The following is a 24,965-nucleotide window of genomic DNA, read 5'->3' as shown; positions in this document are numbered from 1 at the left end:
AGCTAGACCAGTGTTTGAATGTGACGAAGAAAATGCAAGAAAAGAGAAACAAATAACCAACATAAAAAATGTGTTTGCTTTATACCACAACATGTAACTTTCAAATCACAGATTTGTATTTCATGGGGATAGGTGAGTGGGTTACTGGTTTTGTCACACAGATCCTATTGTTATTTGCAATTCATAAGTTTACATCCTTAGAATATAGAACAGTGAGCTGTAAACTAACATCAAGGAGCTGCATGCAACCTGCAAGGTATACATCTAGAAACGTATTATATCTTGCTCAAGATTGCTAAAAAGGCTCCAGATGGGAAGAACTAAATTTGTATTTGGCAAGATGACCCTATCCACTGAGTTACGTTTTAAATCCTGACTTTGGCCCTCATTCTGACCCTGGCGGTCGGTGATAAAGCGGCGGCCAAGCCGCCAACAGGCCGGCGGTCTAAAATATGCAATTCTGACCCTGGCGGGAACCGCCAACACAGCCCGCCAACTTAACACTCCGCCCGCCACAGCGGTACAAACAAACAGCGCGGCGGTTCCCGCCAACAGCCAGGCGGCAGACAATGTACCGCCCACCCTATTACGACCCACCAATCTGCCACCTTTTCCGGGGCGGGAGCACCGCCGATAAGAACACGGCGGAAACAGACTACGAACGGGAAAACGCTCACCTCTACGCACTCCACGCGAGATTCCGGCAGCATGGAACCAGAGTTGCAGGTCATCCCCGCACTCCTATTCCTGCTCATATACCAGGAGCACGCCCGGCGGCGCGGAAGACATCGGTGAGTACTGCACCTACGACACAGGGGAGGGAAAAGATTACCGGCACACACCCACCCACCCACACCCACTACAACACACACATCAATGCATTCCCACAGATCACTGTCACAACCCACAAACCACCCCCCTCCGAAATAATGCAAAGACCAAAAGAAGAGATCATAAACGGGCAGATATATTGAAATATGGACACCAGTAATCGCAATAAATAAATAAACTATATACAAAATATATACAGCTACTAAATGTAGTCCAACCACTGTCCGTGGATCACAGGGTTCCTGTGCAAAGGGGCAAGGCCCAGTCCCACGACAAGAACTCCACGGAGAGAACACTGCAGGGGCATCAGAAAGAAAATCGGACAGGCACCTCAGGGGGAAGGGAAGGGGGGGCACCTCAGCCACTTGAGTACACGACGCCAGATCCACGAGGGGACTCCATGACCACTGGCCCATCCTGGGGAGAGCAAAGCCACAGTCCAAACAGTCCATACAGTGGGTGGCCTGCCCACTGGGCCATCCTGGGGAGAGCAAAGCCACAGTCCATACAGTCCATACAGTGGGTGGCCTGCCCACTGGGCCATCCTGGGGAGAGCAAAGCCACAGTCCATACAGTCCATACAGTGGGTGGCCTGCCCACTGGGCCATCCTGGGGAGAGCAAAGCCACAGTCCATACAGTCCATACAGTGGGTGGCCTGCCCACTGGGCCATCCTGGGGAGAGCAAAGCCACAGTCCATACAGTCCATACAGTGGGTGGCCTGCCCACTGGGCCATCCTGGGGAGAGCAAAGCCACAGTCCATACAGTCCATAACAGACCCCACTGCCACTGGAGGAGGCAAGTTGGCCAGAGGACATCCTGCAGCCCTGCCCGAGATAGATCCTGCCCTGCCACGTCTGCCAAAGGGCCAGCGGTTCTTGCCTTGAAGGGCCCAGTTCAGCGGTTCCTGAGACGGCGGGGCCCAGTTCAGCGCTCCTTGCCTTGAAGGGCCCAGTTCAGCGGTGCTTGAGACGGCGGGGCCCAGCGGAGCGGTTCTTGAGACGGCGGGGCCCAGCGGAGCGGTGCTTGAGACGGCGGGGCCCAGTTCAGCGGTGCTTGAGACGGCGGGGCCCAGCGGAGCGGTTCTTGAGACGGCGGGGCCCAGTTCAGCGGTGCTTGAGACGGCGGGGCCCAGCGGAGCGGTGCTTGAGACGGCGGGGCCCAGTTCAGCGCTCCTTGCCTTGAAGGGCCCAGTTCAGCGGTGCTTGAGACGGCGGGGCCCAGCGGAGCGGTTCTTGAGACGGCGGGGCCCAGTTCAGCGGTGCTTGAGACGGCGGGGCCCAGCGGAGCGGTTCTTGAGACGGCGGGGCCCAGTTCAGCGGTGCTTGAGACGGCGGGGCCCAGCGGAGCGGTTCTTGAGACGGCGGGGCCCAGTTCAGCGGTGCTTGAGACGGCGGGGCCCAGCGGAGCGGTGCTTGAGACGGCGGGGCCCAGTTCAGCGCTCCTTGCCTTGAAGGGCCCAGTTCAGCGGTGCTGGAGACGGCGGGGCCCAGCGGAGCGGTTCTTGAGACGGCGGGGCCCAGTTCAGCGGTGCTTGAGACGGCGGGGCCCAGCGGAGCGGTGCTTGAGACGGCGGGGCCCAGTTCAGCGCTCCTTGCCTTGAAGGGCCCAGTTCAGCAGTGCTTGAGACGGCGGGGCCCAGCGGAGCGGTTCTTGAGACGGCGGGGCCCAGTTCAGCGGTGCTTGAGACGGCGGGGCCCAGCGGAGCGGTTCTTGAGACGGCGGGGCCCAGTTCAGCGGTGCTTGAGACGGCGGGGCCCAGCGGAGCGGTGCTTGAGACGGCGGGGCCCAGTTCAGCGGTGCTTGAGACGGCGGGGCCCAGCGGAGCGGTTCTTGAGACGGCGGGGCCCAGTTCAGCGGTTCTGGAGACGGCGGACGGTCTATGGCCAACTGCTCATTGCCTGGTGGTGCCCTCCTGGGCAGCGGGGATGGTGCTCCTTCAATGCCCACCTGGGCTGTGGGTGGTGGGGCCCTCCTGGCCAGCTGGGCTGGGTCCTCCCTGGGCAGCGGCTATGGGGGTGGTGGGCTCTCCCGGGGCAGCTGTGCCGGTTCCTCCCGGGGCAGCGGCTATGGGGGTTGTGGGCTCCTCCTGGGCAGCAGGCCTGCTGCCTGACCTCTCCGACTTGCTGCCCTTGCCCTCCTTAGTCACGGACCTGTGGCCCTTTCCTCCCTTTGGAGCTGTGGCTGGTGACTGTCTCTGGGTGGTGTCCGGGGGGGATGTAGAAGGCGGGCTCCTGCGGCGCCCATTCCGCCTTCTGCTCCTCTTCCCAGGGGGTGGGCTGGCTGTCCCCTTGCTGCTGGGCGAAGATCCAGACATGCGGGCTGGCGGGCTCCAATACCCCTGCACCCTTGTCAAGGGGGCTGCAGGGCTGGTGGTGGCTGAGGTGCTCTTCTTACCCCGACGAGAAGGAGGGGGGGGCTCAGGGTCAGGAAAGAAGTTAGTAGTGGCGAGGAAGAGCTTCTTGGGACAATGGAGAGTGGTAGGTACAGTGGGAATGGGAGTGGAGGGAGAGGATGTGGTTGTAGGTGAGTCACGTTTGCTGTCTTTGGGTGCAGGTGCAGGAGGGATAGGCTGTCGTGAGGTGGATGGCTGTTGGGTGGGTGGGTGGCTGCGTTTGTGTGATGTGGAAGAGGGGGTGACAGACACAGTGGGAGAGGACACAGGGGACGTGTAAATGGCAGTGGGGGTGGTGACTGCACGTGTGCGGACTGGAGTGGAGGGTGTGCTGGTGATGGAAACACTGGCTGATGGTGAGGTGAATGGAGGTGTGAGTGTAGACGTCACAGGGAGGGAGGAGGGAGACGAGGAGGTGGGGGTCACAGAGGTGGTAATGACTGTTGGCATGTCTGCATCGGAATGTTGCGTGTGTGAATGTCTGCGTGATCTGTGGTGCTTATGTTTGGATGAGCTTCTCTTGGGTGTTGAGGTGTGTGCAGGCTGGTCTGATGGTGTGGGTGGGACAGGCAGAGGAACAGGAGACTGGGAGGAGGGAGTTAGTAGAGGCAGGCAGGAGACAGGGACAATGGCTGCCGTCAGTGCTGAGGCCAGAGCCTGGAACGATCGCTGATGGGCAGCCTGACCCGAATGAATGCCCTCCAGGTACGCATTGCTGCGATGAACCTCCCTCTCCACCCCCTGGATGGCATTCAAAAGGGTAGTCTGCCCAACAATGAGCGTTCGGAGGAGGTCAATGACCTCCTCACTGAGGGCAGCGGGGGTAACAGGGGCAGGGCCTGAGGTGCCTGGGGCGAAGGAGATGCCCGGCTTCCTGGCAGAGCGGGCACGGGGCGAACGCTGAGGGGCTGCTGGGAGGGCGGAGATGGTGCGCTGGGTGGCGGCTGTACCTGTAATGGCGGGGGGCACGGATGGTGCCACCCCCGCAAGGGAGCCCCCTTCCGAGGACGTGTCCGTGTCGCTGCAGGGTCCAGTCGTCCCCGTCGTGGAGCTCCCCTCGCCCTCCGTCTCACTGGTCCAGTCTGACTCTGTGGCATGGCCCTCCTGGGCCATGTGAGATGCAGCTCCCTCCTGCCCCGATGCCACTTCTCCTCCGCCTGATGATGCTGATGCACACAAGCACAGAAAGACAAACAAAAAAGGGGGGGGAGAGAGAAATAAAGGGATATTGAGTACATGGATCTCCGGTACAGTTAGCGGACATGACAGACACAGATGCCCCCTGCACTAAGTTGCGCACTTGGGGTCCGCTACGCATTCCGTGGAACATGCCCTACACGCCTAGAGTTGACAACTGCACCCATGGATGACACGGCCCAGGGATGGCTGTACTGACAAACTACTGAGGGTGGTGGCTGGGGACACAGGGGCTTACGGGGGTGCCCAGCCTACAGATATCGCCCTGGCCTAGGGGGACCCCCAGCCCTCCTCCCCCACCCAGACACCTCCACTGCGCGACAACAGAGTAGATAATGCTTGTACTCACCCCCTTGTGTCTGCTGTGCTGCCCTCACGCGCCCATCCAAATCAGGGTAGGCCACCGCCAGGATCCGGAACATCAGGGGGCTCAGTTGACGGCAGGCACCCCGCCTACGTTGGGAGGCCATCCCCAGCAGAGACTCGGCGGTCTTCTTGGTCCCGCGGCGGATGTCCTCCCACCTCTTGCGGCAGTGGGTGCCCCGTCGATGGTGGACCCCCAGGGTCCGGACTTCCTTGGCGATGGCACGCCAAATCCCGATCTTCTCATGGGCGCGGACCTATGTGACACGTACAGGGAGGGAGAAATACCACGTTCAAGTTTGTCAGCATTTTCCTTTCCAGTGGCCCAACGCCCCCCATCCCCGCCAGGCCCCCCCGCCATGCCCAACATGCCCCCCATCCCCGCCAGGCCCCCCGCCATGCCCCCCGCCAGGCCCAACATGCCCCCCATCCCCGCCATGCCCCCCGCCAGGCCCAACATGCCCCCCATCCCCGCCAGGCCCCCCGCCAGGCCCAACATGCCCCCCATCCCCGCCATGCCCCCCGCCAGGCCCAACATGCCCCCCATCCCCGCCAGGCCCCCCGCCATGCCCCCCGCCAGGCCCAACATGCCCCCCATCCCCGCCATGCCCCCCGCCAGGCCCAACATGCCCCCCATCCCCGCCAGGCCCCCCGCCATGCCCCCCGCCAGGCCCAACATGCCCCCCATCCCCGCCATGCCCCCCGCCAGGCCCAACATGCCCCCCATCCCCGCCAGGCCCCCCGCCATGCCCGCCGCCAGGCCCAACATGCCCCCCATCCCCGCCATGCCCCCCGCCAGGCCCAACATGCCCCCCATCCCCGCCAGGCCCCCCGCCAGGCCCCCAAGCCAGCCAGTGTCCCCAAATCCAGATTGAATTAAACTCACTTGTTGGTCTGGAGGACCGTAGAGTAGCGCATACTGGGGGAGGACCCCATCCACGAGTTTCTCCAACTCCTCTCCAGTGAAGGCAGGGGCCCTTTCCCCAGGTGCAGCAGCCATTGTCCCTTCCAGACCGAGGTCACAGCAACACTTGCAGTATAGGTCCTCTCCTGTGAAAGTTCAAGTCGCAAGTGGATAAGTAGATAGAAAATGGCGGTGCGTACCGCGGCGGTGCGTCCCGCCACCGCCGGCGCCCTTCGCCATTGGCTCCTGAAACCCATAGGCTTCAATGTTAACCAATGCGGCTTTGCGCCGCGGTCTTCGCCCGCCGCCCGCCGCGGTGTGCCACGCCAGCGCATTGACCTCACATCCCATTGTCACACTTCACAGGTCAGGCAGCCGCCATTTCCAGGGCCCACATGGCTCAATTTCAACTGCGTCACACAGGCCTAGGCCTTGCATAGCCACTCAGACACGCCATTCACTGCATAGAGAATCGTATACTGTGCTAGCTGTGAGTACGTACCTGTGGGTTGCTTGACTGTGTGCTCCATGTTGTCCTTCCTAGGCACCGTCCGCTGGGTTGGGCGAGGAGACGGATGAATCCTCCCGTGTACCGACCGCTGGTGGACCTGTCGACAATGGAAGAACGCCACATTATCCTGACCTACCGTCTTAACCGTGCCACTATCCATGAACTGTGTGCCCAGCTGGAGCCCGACCTGATGTCCCCCATCCGCCAACCCACAGGGATTCCCCCTCTGGTGCAGGTCATGTCAGTACTCCATTTCTTGGCAAGTGGGTCATTTCAGACAACCGTGGGAATTGCTTCTGGGATGTCTCAGCCCATGTTTTCGAAGGTGTTATCCAGAGTGTTGTCTGCCCTGATGAAATCCGTGAGGAGCTACATCATTTTCCCTGAGGTGGGCGAATTGGCTACAGTGAAGGGTGATTTCTACACCCTTGGACATATTCCCAACGTAATTGGTGCCATTGATGGGACCCATGTGGCTTTGGTTCCCCCAAGAGACAGGGAGCAGGTGTACAGGAACAGAAAAAATTACCATTCAATGAACATCCAGGTGGTGTGTTTGGCTGACCAGTACATCTCGCATGTAAATGCCAAATTCCCAGGGTCAGTGCATGACGCCTACATCCTAAGGAATAGCAGCATCCCTTACGTGATGGAACAGCTACAGAGACACCGTGTATGGCTAGTGGGGGACTCTGGGTACCCCAACCTGTCGTGGCTACTGACCCCAGTAAGGAATCCCCGGACCAGGGCAGAGGAACGGTACAATGAGGCCCATGGGCGTACTAGAAGGGTGATCGAACGCACCTTTGGCCTCCTAAAGGCCAGGTTTAGGTGCCTGCATATGACAGGTGGATCCCTAATGTACTCATCTAAGAAGGTGTGTCACATCATCGTGGCCTGCTGCATGCTTCACAACCTGGCTTTGCGCCGCCAGGTGCCTTTCCTGCAGGAGGATGGTTGAGACGGTGGTGTTGTGGCAGCGGTGGAACCTGAGGAGAGTGACGAGGAGGAAGACGACGGGGCTGAAACAGACAACAGGGACAGAATCATTGAACAGTACTTCCAATAGGACACAGGTAACATTTCAAAGATAATTTAGTAAATGTTAACTACTCTCCAGCATCTCTGCTGCCTGTCTATTTGCCCCAGTGTATGATGACTGAGTTGTGGCTTTTCCCTCCCTATTTCAGATCTGGGGTCCCCACTACGAGTCCTGTGCTTCGTTTCCCCATGGACTACAGCTTTGTGGCAGCTGTTTGTTGACTTCACCATGTACAAGGACATATTTGCACTGTCATGTCAATTACAATCTATTGAAATCACAGCCAGACTCCAGATATTTTGGTGCAAAATAGGTGTTTATTGAAGTGCTCAAAATGGGATGGGTGGTTTCAAGTGGGTGGGGGCTATGGTGAAGGAATGTCCATGGCAGAGTCCAGAGTAACAGTCACACAGGTGCATTGTCCAGAGGCCTGTGGAGAGATGGAGCATGGGCAGTTCAAGGATGGACAGGGTGACAATGTGGGACAGTGGGATGACATCAGGTGGTATCCATTGCTGGCGGGGGTCTTGACATCCTACTCTGTCTTCTTGCGAGATCTCAGGGCCTTCTTGCGGGGTGGTTCTTCTCCTGCAGGAGGTGGGGGTCTGGTGGGCTGCTGCTGTGCGGGGGCCTCCTGTCCACTAGCGCCGGCGGAGGTGGTTGGCTGTTCTTGGTCCAGGCTAGTGGCAGGGGCCCTTGGGTGTTGTTCAGTGTCCGCCCTGGTGTTTACGAGGTCCTGCAGCAGCCCTACCATGGCAACCAGGGTGGTGTTGATGGCTCTGATGTCCTCCCTGTACCCCCGATAGTGTTCCTCCTGCAGTGCCTGGATCTCCTGGAACCGGGCCAGTACCGTCGCCATCGTCTCCTGGGAGCGGTTGTATGCTCCCATGATGGTGGTGAGGACCTTGTGGAGAGTGGGTTCCCTGGGCCTCTCCTCCCCCCCCTGTCGCACAGCTGCCCTCCGAGTTCCCCTGTTTCCCTGGGCCTCTGCCCCCTGGCCGGTGTGCCCACTACCACTGCCCCCAGGTCCCTGTTGTTGTTGGGGTGGTGGGTTATCCTGGGTGCCCTGTAGTGGTAGACACACCGCAGATTGACGCGCCCTGGAGACAGAGGCATGGGCCCGCTGGGTGGGAGCTGTGCTGGTGTTCCCAGAGGGGTTAGGGTCTGTAGTGGCCTGGGCCTGTGTGAGGGGAACCGACTGTCCAGAGGTCCCCGATGGTCCGGGCTGGTCATCGGTGTCCAGGTCGACAGAGCTGCTGTCATCGCTGACGGCCTCTTGGGTGGGGGGTGTGGATAATTCTGGCCCCTCCGCCGCGGTGTGTTGACGGTCGGGTCCTGCAGGGGTATAGAGGTATGGTTATAGTTTCAATGTGTGGCATATGGGTGTATCTGTGGGTTCTCGTGTCCCCAAGTGCTGGCATTCGTGTGTGGGGGCTTTGGTGAGGGTGGCTTGTGGGGGGGATGTGTATATGCATTGGGCATGCTTTGGTGATGGGTGTCCATGCTTAGTGGATGCATGCAGGCCTAGGTTTTGGGATGTGTGGGTTGTGATGGTGAGACATTGGCGGGGAATAGGTGTGCTGGGGGTGGGGGTGAGGATGGTGGTGGGGGTGAGGGTGGGGGTGAGGATGGGGGTGGGGGTGAGGGTGGGGTTCGAGGATGGGGGTGAGGGTTGGGGTCTGATTTGGCATGCAGGTGGGGGGGAAGCAGTATTGAAGCTTCAACTTACCAGTATCCATTCCTCCGCCGACTCCTGCGAGGCCGTCAGGATGCAGGATGTTCAAGACTTCCTCCTCCCATGATGTGAATTGTGGGGGTTGAGGTGGGGGTCCTCCGCCAGTCTTCTGCACGGCGATGTTGTGCCTGGATACCATGGAACGCACCTTCCCCCGTAGGTCGTTCCATCGCTTCCTGATGTCTTCCCGATTTCTGGGGTGCTGTCCCACTGCGTTCACCCTGTCGACAATCCTCTGCCATAGCTCCGTCCTCCGGGCAATGCTGGTGTATTGTATCTGTGTGCCGAACAGCTGGGGCTCTACCCGAACGATTTCCTCCACCATGACCCTGAGTTCTTCGTCTGTGAAGCGGGGTTGTCTTTGGGATGCCATGGGGTGGTGTGTATGATGTGTGGGGTGGAGTATGTGTATTTAAGTGAGTTGAGTGTGGTGGTGTGTGTTGTTTTGTGTGTGGATAGTGTGTGGGTGATGGTGTTGAGTGGCTGTGGCTGTTATTTATTGGATGCTGGTGTCTCGCTCTTGCCTTCGTTACGAATTTTTTAGCGTAGGGGTTTGTGGGTGATGTGGGTGTGTGTTTTATATTGTATTGTGTGTGTGGGAGTGGTGTGTGTATGTGTATCAGGTGTGTGGGATTCAAATCGTCCAATGTGGCAGAGTTTTGTTCGTTTGTGTGTATTCTGACCGCGGCGGTGTGTCCCGCCAATGGAATACCGCGTTTGAATGACCGCCGCGTGGATTCGTGGGTCGTAATGGCATGGGCGTATTTCTGTTGGCGTGACGGTGGAGGTTTTGTCACCTCCACCTTTCCGCCGACCGCTGGTCTGGCGGTCTGTTGTGGCGGTCGGATTTTCGGAGGTTTGCCTTCTGCGGGTCAGAATGACCGTGGCGGGTTTCCGCGACCGCGGCGGGATTATGGAGGATTTCTGACCGGCGGTAGGCGCCTTTTACCGCCGAGGTCAGAATGACCACCTTTGTGTTTCTCACGATCAAGCACTCTCAACATATAGGGCCTGATTCTAACTTTGGAGGACGGTGTTAAACCGTCCCAAAAGTGGCGGATATACCACCTACCGTATTACGAGTCCATTATATCCTATGGAACTCGTAATACGGTAGGTGGTATATCCGCCACTTTTGGGACGGTTTAACACCGTCCTCCAAAGTTAGAATCAGGCCCATAATACCTACTAAAAGGATGCTATGTGACTACTACACCTTTTAACCCTTATTGTCTTAGTTCATATTTCCTGTACATTGATTTACACACTTGTATGGTTTATTGTGTCTGTGAGGTTTGTGTGTGTGATGTAAAACACACAACAAAGTGAAAAACCTGTCTAAAACTCAAATTAAGCACTTGTCAAGTGATAAGCTGAGTACCTTTATTTCTCTCCATTGCATTGGCACCTTGGTGTTAGGCTCAAGATGGCTCCGTCAACCTAGGACTCCAACAACATTATGGCTGATTGTGCTTTATGTGAGGCTTTTGTGTTGGAGTCAGTTAAAAATCAAAATAAGAAACCTCTCTCTTCTCCTGCAGGTTGTGCCCTGGAGAGCAGACAATGTATGGGTGTTGCTGAATGTGTCATGGTGTCAGAAAAGTATAGCAGGACAGATTCTCCATATTTCACTAGAGTGGGGCTAGAACCTCAATCTGGCTCAATATTAGCTGACTGATCCGCTTGGTACCTCCCTCATCTCTTACACTGATTGCAAAGAAAATAGGTACTTAAACAAGTTATTTTTCGAGAAGGGGGTCCTGCCAATAGTGAATTCTGAGAGACTCTTACTGATCACTACTTATGAAAGTCCTGTAGACTAAATCAGAGTAAGTCATGTCACTCAACCTAGGTGACCTTTAAATCATTAAAAGCATTACTTTTCTTAAGTTGTCAGTAAATATTAGATATTACTTTCTAGTGCGGGGTAGGCATAACTCATGTACCTGTGCTGTGGTATTAATTTCTATAAAAGTACGTGGAATTATGCATATTTACACAAGGAGTGAGATCCTGAATTTAGCACTATTAACTTAGTGCAACATGCATCCTTGCATCCATAATGGACTTGAGGATGCATTTAGAACTAAGAAAATAGTGTTAAAAGCAACAGAACATGAATAGCAGAAGCCAGCACCCACTCATGCTATGTAATTGTATTGTTCCTGTGCTCTTGCAGTAGGATCCCCCCCCAAAAAAATTACTCTTAGTTACATGAGCAGGCATAATTTCATAATTTTCTGTAATTGATAATGTTGCACCAAAAGGGTAATGAACACACAGCCAGTCGCGGCGGAGAGAGTTGATGCCTGCATCAGAGGCAGGCAGAAAGGTGGCTAAGCCAACGGGGTGCCCTACGGCTCCGGGACTTTGGTCAGAAGCAATAGAGGGGTCCCCGGCGGCTTTCTCTACACCGTGGGAACGCAAGAAGGACATGACTGGTTTGCGCCAGAGGGGTCTAAGTGCGGGGGCTGAATACTGCATGGAGGAAGTGTGTGGAGTAAATGAAGGTATGGGGATGGATGGAGAAGTGGTGCTTGAGCTCTATTACGAGGTGGAGCTGGATGATTGGGAGGAAGGCGAAATTCAGGAAAAAGAGGTGAGCGGGGTACAAGGGAAGGGGAAAGGGCGCAAGAGCGGCCCAACCCCCTCTGCTGTTTCTGTTTTACAGGTGCCTACGTCGGGGCAAGGACACGTGGTGTCACGCAAGGAGGGCGGCAGAGGCAAGCTGGCAATGGACGTTGGAGCGACGGTTCGGGGGCTACAAGGTAAAGGAGAATGGTGGGCACCATGGGAGGCCAAGAAGGGTCAAGGGTGCGCAGCCCGATATAAGTCAGTAGGGGTAGGACTCAGTGCACCCTTGTGTGGAGGCAGGAAGCGGTGTTGCAAGTGGAGCAGATAAAGGGACGGACAAAGTAGAGGCAACTAAAGAGGAGGATGAGGACAGAGGGGGGGAGGGCAGGAAAGAAGATGAAGAAAAAGGTGTGGCTGGACACAAGAAGAGGTTACCTTACATGGGTCTTGCGATGCCGTTAGGGTCTCATGTGGCCGAAAAGACGAAGGCAAGAATTTGGAAGCATGAGTATGTCGATGTTTTCAAACTCTTGCATAGGGATATACAGGCCAAGGAGGGTTCCAAGGAGGAAGAATGGGAATTGGCACGGAGGCCCAGAGTTCTGATGACCATGGACAATTGGACTTCGGCCTTTCTCATTTATGCCACTATATATTGTGAGAGATACCTTGACCGGGCAATTGCCATATTTAAATATATGGACATAATCAGGAAAGCTCAACTACATTTTGGGGGGTTTGCCTGGTTGAACTACGACGAGGAGTTCCGAGCCAGAGTTAGTATTAACCCGGAGAAGCCGTGGGGAGATGTGGACTCTGAGTTATGGATGCAATGGATGGCATCGTCGCATTCGGCGGCATCAACACATACTGCTAGTGGTCTCCCAGTAGTGTATAAGCCTTTTCAGCAGCATCCCGCTCAGGGAGGGGCGAGAGTACCTCAGAGAATGCAGGGAGTTACATCGGGAGCCTGTTGGAATTTCAACAAGGGATTCTGCTCTAGGCACCCTTGTAGGTTTCAGCACGAGTGTTCTAAATGTGGGGGAAAGCATCCAGTCACGCAGTGTTTCGCTCTCAATAGTCCTGCAGAACAGTGGAGACCGGCAAGGGGTAGAGGGAGCCAGGGCGCTACTGCACCAAAGGGCACCTACTCCAATTAGACGTGAGGCATTATTGCACTGGCTGCGCGTGTACCCCTGACACGGACACAGCGCTCAAATTGGAATGGGGTTTTAGAGAGGGGTTTTGAGTGGGTTACCAGGGTCCGCGGCAGAAGAGATGGGCAGAGAACCTACAGTCACCAAAAGCTATGCCGGAGGTAGTGTCAGAGAAATTGCAGAAGGAGGTAGCGGAAGGTAGGATTGGCGGGCCCCTTTTACGGGTGGCCATTGGAGAACCTTATGATCTCACCTTTGGGAGTAGTGCCAAAAAAGAGCAAGGGGGAATTTAGGCTGATACACCATTTGTCTTGGCCTGAGGGGGCGTTGGTGAATGACTTCATCGCATCAGAGGATACCAAGGTGGTATACGCCACAGTGGAAGATGCCATCCGGATCATCCGGGGGTGTGGAAGGTAGGCAGAAATGGCAAAATGTGACATCAAAGCAGCTTTTCGGTTGCTCCCGATCCATCCAGAGGATTTCTCTTTGCTAGGAATGCAAATGGAGGGGGGCGATATATGTGGATAGAGTCCTTCCTATGGCGTGTGCGATTTCATGTGCCCTTTTCGAAGCCTTCAGTATGTTCTTGCAGTGGGCACCGGACGGTGTCACACTACCTGGATGATTTCCTTTTTGTGGGAACAGCGCAGTCAGGTTCTTGTGGCAGGGCTCTTAGGTTGTTTGAACAGATGGCTCAGGATTTCGGTGTACCTCTGGCGCCAGAGAAAACGGAGGGACCCAGTTGTGTGTTGACCTTCTTGGGGACTGAATTAGACACAACGGTCTTCATGGCTTGTTTGACGACAGATAAGGTGGGGGAGATGCTGTCTTTCTAAAGGGAGGTCAGGGTGAGGTGCAAAGTTGAGCTTCGAGTGGCACAACAACTGCTGGGTTACCTAAATTTTGCATGTCAGGTTGTCCGTGGTGGCAGGATTTTCTGTAGGCGCATGGGCCTAGCGATGTCGGGGGCCGCAAGGTTGACATTTGGATTGCGGTAGGACATCAGGATTTGGGAAATCTTTTTGAGACAATTCAATGGGGTCTTCATGGCTTTCCGAGAGGAGGACACTGTGTGGCAGGTGCAGATTTTTTGGGATGCGGCTGGGGCAGTTGGTTTTGGTCTCTTCTGGGATGGGCGCTGGTGTGTGGAGTCATGGCCGGTGCAATGGCTCAGTCAAGGTAGGAGCATTGCTTTCTTGGAATTTTCTCCTCTGCTGGTGGCACTGGCAGCTTGGGGCAATGAATTGGCAAACAGGACAGTGATTTTTCATGTGGATAATTTGACAGTGGTGGATTTGGTCAACAATCAGAAAGCAAGGGATGTGAGAGTACTGAAATTGCTTAGAATCTTTATGTTGCGATGTTTGACTCTGAAAATAATATTTAAGGCAGCACACATTCCTGGGGTAAACAACTCCATCGCAGATTCTTTATCTCGTTTGCAGTGGCAACGTTTCTGACATTTGGCACCCGGCGCAGACTAATTCAAGCCAGCAGTCCCGGCGGACATTTGGGAGTGGGGGTCGTGATAGTAAGGAGACTGGTGGAGAGGTCACTGGAAGAATCCACCCTTAGGAGTTACCGCCTGGCGTGGTTGGAGTTTCAGGATTTTGAAGTGTATAAGGGGCATTTTTGGAGCCAGGAGCGGGAGGTATTGGAGGCGCAAGTCATGCGTTTTGCTCTGTTTCTGATTCGCAAAGGTTTATCGCCTATTACGATTGGGGGCGAGCTGGCAGGAGTGTCTTTTTATGGGAAGTTGTTTTTTGGTTGGGATCCGGCTAAGAATTATATTCTGGGGAAAATGCTGAAGGGTTGGGGGAGAGTTCGCTCTAGTTCAGTTTCGGTTCGGGAAGCTATTACTTTCGATTTGCTGTTAGAAATTCTGCATGTTCTGCCGGTGTGTTGTTTTAATGCAAATGAGGTGGCACAATCCAGGCTATGTATGATATGGATGTTTTTTGGGGCGTTTCGAGTGTCTGAATTGTTGGGGATGGGCACAGCATGCGGGGTAAGAAGAGGTGAGGTGCGGCGCACGGGAGACAGATTGGGGATATGGCTGAGGCGCTCAAAAACAGATCAGTTGGGCAAGGGTAAGTGGATTTGGCTGGAAGCAGGGGGTATATTGGAAGCCTGCCCGGTGCGAGAATGGGACAAGTTCGTGGCATGCTGTGAGTTTCAGGGGTAGTGGGTTTTCCAGCATAGGAATGGCACCAAGGTTACAGCTTTTCAGTTGCTGTGTGTTTTGAGGATGGCTTGGAGGCGACTGGGAAGGCAGGCGTGTAATTTTGGCACACACTCTTTTTGAATAGGGGCAGCAAATGAGGCAGCCAGGTTGGGTTGGGACTGGGATAAGATCAGGTGCATTGGACGATGGCGATCAAAGTGCTGCGAACGTTATGTCAGAACCTAGTTCGTTCAGGGAAGAGTGTGGTTTTTTAGCAAGCTGGGGCAGTGAACGGGGGCAGGGGGTTTATGTGCAGGAAGGCTAATTTTGTTTCTCGTTTCAGGTTGTGTGAAGGGCCCGGAACTTATAAAGTCAATCAAGTGGCTGGTGGGACACTCTTTCATTCACTGGGCGGCCAAGTATGCGGAAAAACAGATCTACGGACGATCTTTGGGACTACCGAGTAGCCGGGATGAAGTGCTGTGGTGGGGGAAGAGCGGCATGAGGTGGGGTAATCTGCTTCCTTTTATCACTTCCTTGTTGCCGACTTGGGGATTTCCGGATATGATGGTCATACACCTCGGGGGAAATGATTTGGTACGTCTTTCAGGGCTCACCCTACTGCAACACATGCAGCGAGATCTGGTCATGATGAGGCGCAACATGCATGGGACTTGCTTGGTGTGGCAGAGTTCGTGCCATGAAGGATATGGCATAGGGCACAAAAGCATAGGGCAATTGAGAGGGCGAGGAGAAAGCTAAACAGGGCAATGCAAGTTTTTTGTGGAGAACATGACATTAAGGTTTTGAGACATGAAGGCTTGAAGGAGGATGAGCAGGTGCTTTTCAGGAGTGACGGCTTGCACCTCTCCGATATGGGGAATGCCCATTATTTGATGGAGCTGTGTTTTTTGCTCACAAATTTGTGGGGCAAAAGTTTTTGGTGGGGACCATGAAGGGTGAAACATGAGTTGCAATGGGTTCGCTGGTGGGGCACCAAAACGCCAAGTGGGTTTTGCTGACTGGCAGTGGATGGGGGAGGGTGGAGAGTCAGATGAGGGCTTGTCCACCCTTCCAGGGGGGGAGAAAGAAGCAGAGGAAGGATGACAGATGGTGGGGAGGTCATAGTCAGGGAAGGGGTGAAAGGGGAAAGGGAGATTCGTGGAAATAGAAGTGGACTTGTGAGATGCGAAGGATAAGTGGAGGTTTGAAACGCAAATGGACGAAAGGGAATTACAAGGTTAAAATAAAGGTATAAAGGTTCTTATAAAGTTATGTTTGTATTTTACATGTTATGATCTTTGAGCAAGCCTGTCCTAATAAATGGCCTTTTACACTAAAGAAGGGTGTTGGAGTCTCTGTCCCGATAGGGCCCCGTGAATAGCTGGACGCAGTCCAGTCTATTCAGGGGAGCTCTCGGGCCGGAAGTAGACGGCCTGGGAGACAATAGGTGGCTTGCTGTGCGGGGTGGGACTTAGGGGAAGGTATAAAAGGGGGGGTTGGGAGGGATCGGCCTCTTTCGGCGCCAGCATTGTCACGCTGTGCAGAAATTGGCCACCTGCCTGCCCTGCACTAAGGAAAGGTTGGATGCAAGTTTCAAGGAGTGTGAAGAAGAGAAGTAGGATGGGGGTGGTGAAAGGGGGCATTGCTTTTGCCAGTTTTGGGGCAGGTTGTTCGTTACGGGCAGTGGATGGGGGAGGGTGGAGAGTCAGATGCGGGCTTGTCCACCCTTCCAGGGGGGGAGAAAGAAGCAGAGGAAGGATGACAGACGGTGGGGAGGTCAGAGTCAGGCAAGGGGTAAAAGGGGAAAGGGAGATGCGTGGAAATACAGTAGAAGTGGACTTGTGAGATGCAAAGGATAAGTGGAGGTTTGAAACGCGAATGGACGAAAGGAAATTACAAGGTTAAAATAAAGGTATGAAGGTTCTAATAAAGTTCTGTTTGTATTTTACATGTTATGATCTTTGAGCAAGCCTGTCCTAATAAATGGCCTTTTACACTAAAGAAGGGTGTCGGAGTCTCTGTCCCAATAGGCTCCGCTGACATGACCAGTTACACTATGCTTTAGTTACCAATCTGCAATTTTTGTCTCGACAGAGCTGTAACAGATGGGACGCCACCCGCGCTAATATTCTCATAGATCGCGGACCATTGTGGGTCCCTGGTAAGATTCTAACTTCAGTCACTCTTTGGTTCCGCGTTTTAAATCGGACGTAGTAACAATTGTTCTCTTCTCCTTTTTAGTTAATCTTCTTGTTCCTTGGATTGGTTACACGGGGTATGCAGCGCCTTCCGGTTTATTGATTTGCCTTAGGTCAGTTCCCTTGCATGAAGACCAGATCCGTGGTCACTGGTTTTAATTGTCGCTATGCACAACTCACTGTGTGTTCTTTTCTTGTGCATATACGATGACCTAAGTAGCCACGATGGTGTGTTTTCCACATTCTTTAGTTGCACATTAACAGTTACTAGGTCCATTTCCACATGGTGAACTACGGTGGATAATTGCAAGTTTGCCTAATTGTGTGGGTCTGGTTTGATATGCACATTGGGTGAAATTCTATAATTTTTTCGTGCGTCTGTTTTTGATCATTATGGTCACACCTAATTTCGAATCTCTTCTTTTTCCTCATCCTGTTCTTTCTTCTTCTTTTCCTACAGCAGGCCTTGGTGACTTAAGTAGTAATCCTATAGGCCTCTCAGGCAGGTTCTTATATCCTGATGATGATCCCGGTAATTTGTAAGTGATCGAAACGTTGCCGAACATTGTACCATGACTCGCTGGGTTGTAAATAATTTAATTTGAGTTATGAGCATGATTAAAGCATGAGTGTGACTTAATTCATATATTACTGTCATGTCACAGTGAATGTGCCTGATGTCGTTGGTTCCAATGGCCCCTTAACGTACTTTGTTTCCCACCATTTTGTGCTCTCTGTGACTCAATAAACACATGTTATTGTTTACATTGTTTTTTGAAAACCCATCATGAATTTTATTGTAATTCTGATTATTATAATTTAAAAGTTTTCTTTCCTTAGGAACCACTGTTCCTCAAAAGATACTTTACCCAAGGTTCCTGGATACCCATTGGTTCCCTTGTTTTTCTATTTATGAATTATGCACTCTTCACAGTAAAACATTACCATGTGCACATTGGAATAACTTGAATGGCTAGAATGAGAGTGGCTGTTTCTTGCGCCACTTGTGTTTAAGTGCTATTTTTGATTCACAAAATGTGTATTTAACTATAATTATAGCTCCTGCCTTAACGTAACTATAACTCGTGCCCTCCCCATGCAATGCTACTTACCTCACAAATTATGGCACTCATGACATGTTTGATAACATCATTGATAATATCAATGTAATAATTGCAGGAAAATGTGTGACAAAAAACTGTGCATGGCAGGAGTGCAAATTATAGTTACCTTAGGGCACAAGTTATAGTTACTTGAGATAACTCTAACTGGTGAATTTCTATGGCTTTTTATGTTTAAAATGTGAGTCTAACTATAACGTCTCTGTAACTTTTGTTTCTTAAGCGAATATATATTTGCAATGATCCTCTCCGTACAGAGAGAAAAGGATGAAAGACGCACTCCCAAGTGGCAAAAATCTTGTTTATTGCAAACAAGTGAAATCAGCTTACAAGCATTACTAGCACTTCCAGTGCTTTCGGTCTCCAGGCCCTTGATCACTGAATGCTGTCCCACAACACTTTTATTATCCATAGTCATTTTACCATTGTAGACCTTTTGTGAATTATTTATCTCATGGTGCGTACAATAAATCAACCTTTATCTTAAGAATTCACTGAACCAAATCACCTAATTAAATTAAAATCAAGTTCTCACAATCCTTGGGCTAGTAAATATATCATACGGTAAACTATGTTGCATGCCTGCCCCTCAATCTATCTTAACCACACATATGCCTTTACCACGCATGCATTAACAATGAAATGGTAAGTATATCTCAGGTAAGTGTGTGTGTGTACATATATATATATATATATATATATATATATATATATATATATATATATATATATATCACCTACTGGCAGTCGGCAGTAGGTAGTTATAGTTAGGACCATGTTTCCATAGGAAAAGCGCTTTTTTACTTCCCTATATCTTTGGCACCATTTGACAAATCTTCACAAAATTTCCCCCCAAGAAGTGTTGCAGTGATTCTTGCTGCGCATGGAAAGTTTTGGGGTGATCCGTCAAGCGGGGGCCGAGAAAAAGGGGGCTGAAAAAACATTTTGTTACCCATGTTAACTTCCATAGGATTCATTAGCCACGACTACAGGCCGAACCACTGGAAGGAATCACACCAAATTTGGCTGAAAGCTAGCTGTCGGTACGCAGATCACGCTTTGCTTATTTGGAGTAAATCCGTTCATTCGTTTTTGAGAAATTTAGGGAATTTCAAATTTGTATATCTCAGGCCGTGGAGTATTCGTGAATAAAGATGAGCTTGTGCAGGGAAATGCACAGCTCTGATTGGATGCCAACACTTCAAAACAGGAAGTGTTGGCAGCCATCTTGGGACTTGGCATGAGCTGAGTCCCACAAAAAAAGTAAAAATAAAATAAAAATGGCCAGTGTTGGGACACCCTGACCCCTTAGCAATGGTGGGGGGAGGGTCCCAGAGGGCCCACCAGAAAAAACAAAAACAAAAAATTATTTTTTTGCTGCAAGATGGTGAAATTCACAAATTTGTGGCAAAAGAATATAAAGAAAAACAAGGGCAGACTCCCTTGTGTGTTTTTTTTATAGGCCCCCCTGATGGACCAGGTCCCAGGGAATTACAAATTTGGTGTGGAGGGGGGGCTCCTGGCCTCCCCAGCTCCGGGGGCCATCACCCCGCGGAGCTTTTATTTTATTATATGCGTGGGGTCTGTGGAACTCCCTGCTGCCTTGGGGACCACCACCTCCTCAGGGCTTCCATTTTTATTAATGCTGGGGGGCCCATGCCCCCCCTGCTGCCCTGGGGACCACCACCTCACCAGGGCTTTTTTTTTAAATATATGCAGGGGGCCCACGGCCCCCGCTGCCTTGGGGACCGTCACCACTAGGGCTTCTTATTAAATACATGTGGGGAGGCCCGTGCGCCCCCCACACTCCAGGGACCACCACCCTCTATGACAAAGTGTAAAAAAAAAACAGAAAGCCCCAGGCACCACCACCCCCTGGGACTATTCTGGTTGAAGGTGGGCTGCGCAGCACCCCTCATGGAGCCGCAGATGGCCCTGGGGACCACCATCCACCAGGGCCAGCTCCTGCTATGTCCCGAGGGTGCCCACCCCAGGATGTAACTGTTTTCTGTGGCTTGGCTGCAGCGCTGCAGCCAAGCCACACCAGATGCTTTGGGTTTTGACAGCAGGACCTTTAAAGCAGGTCCCACTGTCAAAATCCGAAGTTTTGTCTCTGTCCCAGATGAAATGCTTCAACAAACAAGGAGCTGCTGTCAAAGCAGCTTCGTGCTTGCTGCAGCAATGGCACTGCAAGGGAAGCCTTAAGGCTCCCCCAGTGCCAGGTAGCCAGTAATGGGCGTTTTTTAAATATTTATTTAGTTTTTTTTAAATAATTCAATAAAAAATATATATAGGGACCGCAGGGAGCTCTTAATGCTTCCCCTGCAGTGCCAGATGGCCTGTAAAGGGCTTTTGAATTTTGTTTGTATTTGAAAGAAATAATATGAAAGCCAATAAAGGGCTAGAAAAAAAAAAAAAAATAGACCCCCTTAGCTCAGTGTGAAGGTCGCACAACTTCACATTGAGCTACGGGGGTTCGAGTCCAGCTGGACTCATTTCCAATTTGTTTTTTATTTAAAAAAATTATTATATTAAAAAAAGACAAATACAAATTTTTATTTTAAATTGGAGACAAATAACTCATTCTAAGTATATCAAACATCAAAGCCTAAAAAATTCTATCTCTTTCCCTCTCGTTTGCTTTCTCTCTCTCTGTCTCTCACACACCCACTGAGACACTTATGCACCCGCTCACAGACCCACTCAGACACTCACGCACCCACTCACAGACCCATTCAGACAGTCATGGACCCACTCACAGATCTATTCAGGCCCTTGTGTACTCACTCACAGTCCATCACACTCTCATGCACCCACTCAGACCCACTCAGACAGTTATGCACTCACTCACACACTCAATCAGACCATCACACACCCACTCACACACCCACTGACACCCTGATGCACCCACTCACATACCCGAGCACATATTGATGCACCCACTAAAACACTGATGTACGCACACTCACACCCAGACAGACACTCTGGCAGCCACTCTTACCCCCAGATACAGCCTCTCACACCAATTTTCACACCCACAGAGGACGTGGCTAACTACTGCCGTGCATGTGCAAGGGGCCAAAGGCCGTGCACGGCGGTGGTTGGATTCACGTATAACAATTAAAATTACTATACATTAAAAAAAATCATAGAAATTCACTGAAAAAAGAAAGGTTACGGGGACATTATAGTTAGGTTGTGAATTTACTCATACAACACCATAGAAATTTAGCAATTATAATTAGAGTTCTTTAAAGTAACAAGAATTCGTGCCCCAAGGTAACTATAACTTCCCCCTTCACCATGCACAGCCAATTACTCTACATATTATATCATTGCTGACATATTCTTTGCCATCTTTCCTACTCTCAATGCAACATTTGCAATAAACTTATTGAGGAGACAAATGTGCATAGCGAAAGTGTGAGTTATAGTTACCTTAGGGCATAAGTTTTAGTTACTTGAAAGAACTCTAACTATAACTGCTGAATTTCTATGGTTTTGTACGAGCAAAGTCAGAACCGAACCATAACATCCATGTAACCTTTGTTTCTTTCAGTGAATATATATATATATAGCTACACACACGTATATAAATAAACAAGATTTTTGCCACTTGCCTAAGCCGTTTCCACAAGGATATGAATATGAGACCCACAGTTTGCACAAAAGGACACTCATTAATATATATTTCTCAAAGTGCGCCACTTTCAGTCTTTTTTTAACATCCTTTACAGCAAGGTGCATTATTTGATTTAAACCATCTTCGTGAAGAACTTATACAATGTGTCTCCTGCCCGAAGGAATCACTGGAAGGCCGCGACTGTATCCTGAGGTGTTACCCTCAGTAATTATTAAGTAAAATGATAATGTCTCGAGTAACAACAGTGGATTAGAGAGCTAAGCTTGGTCCTCTTTCTCCTCACACACACAGCTGCTTTCTTTTAAGAGACACAAACAGTAATTACCTGAAGTTCCCCTCAGGCTCTTTTGCTGAGTCCCAAAGACTTCCATGATACCTCATAGCAGCACGCCAGGGCACGAGGAGCTGAGACTCAATACATCACACCTAAGCGAGTAGACACCATGCACTGTAACTCGTTTAACATTCACCAGCATAACATCCACATGCACTGCCTTTCCCGTGGGGCTTTTAGCATGGAGACTATGACCTGCTTGCCTTCACCAATGCCATTTCATATGGATTCATCACACTCACATACACCTATGTGGGTTTTCACTGGTGTACCATGCACTTGTGCAGGACTTTGCTAAAGGCATAAGCGTCTGTGCATCTTTCACGAGCGCGATATCTATTTGTATGGGCCTTCACTATGGTTGAATTCACCTGCGCTACCTTTACTAGTCTTCACGCATATAAGCATTAACAAGTACCATACCGAGCTGTCTAGTATCACCAGTGTCACTTGTCTTGTGCATGCCCTCACTAGGGTCGCACCCATCTGTGTTTGTCACTACCAGTAGCACATATAATACCACTTCGTAGCACTAAAATAAAGAGCAAAAGGACGGAATTGCATGTTGCATAATTACGCATAATTTCACGTAATTATGGCAACATTTCACATAACTAGGCAAAGTGAAATTATGCACATTTCATACATTCTACATAGCGCCAAGACCAGAATATCTGAACTAGTACCTGCAAACATTGTGATATTGTTCCCAGTAGTCTATGTATCTCACGAGCAATGCAAACATCTTATCATGAGCTGCAGAAATGGAAATTACCTAAAACTTTATTAGGTAATTATGTTTTAGTCCAATTTTCATTAACTGTGAATTTTAGATTTTGAGGAGCTAATTTCTCGAAATAAAAAGTGAAGAGTCAAGGCTTTAGGTGGAGAATTTGTACTGATCTTCCCATGGATATATTCCACCACCAACGTCTGAGTATTGCCTCGGAGACACCTCATGGATACCTCCATTGATGATAAAGTTGAAATATTCCAGCACTCCAGACAGCTCTGGAGATCTTCATTGCGCTAGAACTCGTTAGTATAACATTGATCCATTAATTTCTATGAAAGAAGTGTGGAACAGGAGCCATACAAAGGAGAAATACCCAGAAGGTTCACAAAACACAACTTATGGATGTTGATAACGAAAAAGTCTATTATTAACACTCAATTGTTAACAGTTTGTGCTTGAAGTATGAGGCCAGCACAGTTCTTTTCAATGTTGACTGCTCTACAATTTACAACTGTTTATCTCCTTCACCGATCCAATAGAATAGACAGCTTTGTGGACAGTAAGGAATTGTTACATCTATGCTAAGTGCTTCACATAATTTGGCAGTGGCAAAAATATGGCATGTGTCTTGGTGTGTGTCTGGATGTCCTCACAGCTTCTTCTGCACTGGTCTTTCCACACCACGGTCAGCATCACCTGAAGGGGCCTCTGTGATCAGGGGGGAGGGTCAGATGGTAAAGGTGGTGAGAGGAATGTAGAGTTCTACAATGAGCAAATTATATCAATTTGGCCTTCACATGCAGTTAGTTACAGAAAAGGTCCATGGGCAAGCCCTATGTACTGCCCTTTCCAAGCTAGTGGTCTGTTCATGGAACTCTTAAAAGCCTGGCCTTTTCAACTTCCCTGGTGTCAGGGAAAGATTGGTGCCCTGCTAATAACATCTGCAATAATCCCCATCTCCTTTCAGGAACTACAAGATTATCTTGGAGTTTTTTGCCCTTTGTGGACTTTCAGTAGGCACTTGACACCTTTCACATGAACTAATTTGGATAGAGAGGCACTGTGGCCAATGGGAGGAGAAGCACGAACATGTGCAATCAAGTACGAAACTTAACAGACCTTTTCAGCATCCAGGAGCACATGAAGAGTTAGAATGAATATTTTTTCTTGCAATGCAGTGCAGCCACCAAATTTGCTATGCTGCCTTGTGCAAGGGTGGAACAGAGCAGAGCCATATCTACTAAGAGTGGCCTACTGTTGCAGTCATCCCCGGGCTCTTTTCTGTTTTAAGGATCTGGAAAAATGTCTGCACCCTGAAAGTAAACAGTATTTTGACAATACCGTAGAAATAAGGTGTGTATAGGCAAATAGATTTTCTACTTATCTTAGAGGCATCTGTCCTACCCTTTGCATACCAGGTGCTGAGCAAAAAATCTGTCTGGATATGCACAACTCATTTTGATGATATTGTTGCAATGCTCTTTACATTTCTTTCATGAGTGCCACATAGAATGTACATGTGCACAACAATTATTAAAGCTAATGTGAAATTGTGCTAACAAGACTTTTGTACTAGCATAATTCCACACGAGTTCTAGTGCTTATACTTTCTGAGCATGCACTAATAAATGTTACCCATGTACTAATAGAGTTTTCACACATGTGCAATGTAAGCACACTGCAGAAAAAAATATGCAGTGCTTAAAACAGCTCTGATGTTGTGTATTTAGTGTTAAAATTGCTCATAAGATATGCATTAAAGTAATTTTTCATGAATGTCACCTGTGCACCTTTCCATGCCAGAGCCTTATGGCTGCATCCAATCCAGCCACATGACAAATTTAAATTGTGCGTGTTCCATATTGATTGGTCACATCCTAATCGCCCTCACTGGTCCTGTATTCTTCTGCTTGATGCTAGCGGGCAATGTGTACAATTATGTCTACGCAGATCAAACCTCCCAGGACTGTCTGAGTAGAGGTCAGGTATGGCTTGCAATTTAAGGTCAATTTCCTCTCTTAAGTACATTAGCCGTAGACCGGCAATCTGCAGTA

Source organism: Pleurodeles waltl, chromosome 7 (assembly GCF_031143425.1).
Source record: "Pleurodeles waltl isolate 20211129_DDA chromosome 7, aPleWal1.hap1.20221129, whole genome shotgun sequence".
In the NCBI taxonomy this organism is placed as follows: Eukaryota; Metazoa; Chordata; class Amphibia; order Caudata; family Salamandridae; genus Pleurodeles; species Pleurodeles waltl.
This window is presented reverse-complemented; position numbering follows the sequence as displayed.